Genomic DNA, 1,078 nt, shown 5'->3' on the forward strand with positions numbered 1-1,078 from the left:
ACTAAATAAATTCATAATAATACATAGTTAATTAGGGTTAATTATATTTTTAATATATATTTTAGGGTTAAATTATATTTTTAAATGAAAGAAGAAAAACCTTTGTGTATTAATCCATATTAAAAATAAATATATACAATCTTATATTCCTATATTTTCATCATAACATATCATACCTAATCAATCATAAGAAAAGAAAGATAGAGAGTATTACACTACAGGACAAAACACTTCTTCACCAAAACAGGCAAAATACCTAACCAAGTGCCCCACAAAAGAATACATATTAATGACCAATAACTACATAGAAAAAAGCTCAATGTGATTAATAATCAGCTAAATGAAAACTAAAACCATACTAAGTTACTACTATACTATAGACTGGATGTTTATATCCCTCAAAATTTGTATGCTAAAATTTAATCTCTAATGAGATGATATTTGGAAGTGGGGACTTTGAGAGATGATTGGGTCATGATGATGAAGCCCTCATGAATGGGATTAGTGCCCTTATAAAAGACCCAGAGAGTTCTCTTACTCCCATCCTGTCATGTGAGGGTACAATAAGAACATAGCCATCTATAAACCAGGAAGCAGGTTCTCACCAGACACTAAATCTGCTAGCACTTTGATCTTGGACTTGGATCCTCTAGAATTATAAGAAATACATGTTTGTTGTTTAACCCAAACAGCCTATGGTATTTTTCTTCTAGCAGCCTGAACTAAGACATACTATTTACCCATTATTATGGCTATAACAAGATTGGCAATACCAAGTGTTGTAAGGATGGGGAGCTCCTGAAACTCTGATATACCACTGGTAGGAATGTAAAATGATTTAACCACTTTGAGAATTTCTTTTTTATAAGTTGTGCACGTACCATACAACTTATTGATTCCATTCATTGTTATTTACTCAGTTGGAATGAAAACATATGTTCACATAAAGAATTGCATTTGAAGATTCTTAGCAGCTTGATTCAAAATAGCTATAAACTGGAAGGACACAAGAAGTCCATCAATAGATAAATGGCTAAACAAATTTTGGTGTACCCACATAACAGAATACAACTCAACA

This window comes from Zalophus californianus, chromosome 7 (assembly GCF_009762305.2).
Source record: "Zalophus californianus isolate mZalCal1 chromosome 7, mZalCal1.pri.v2, whole genome shotgun sequence".
Classification (NCBI taxonomy): domain Eukaryota; kingdom Metazoa; phylum Chordata; class Mammalia; order Carnivora; family Otariidae; genus Zalophus; species Zalophus californianus.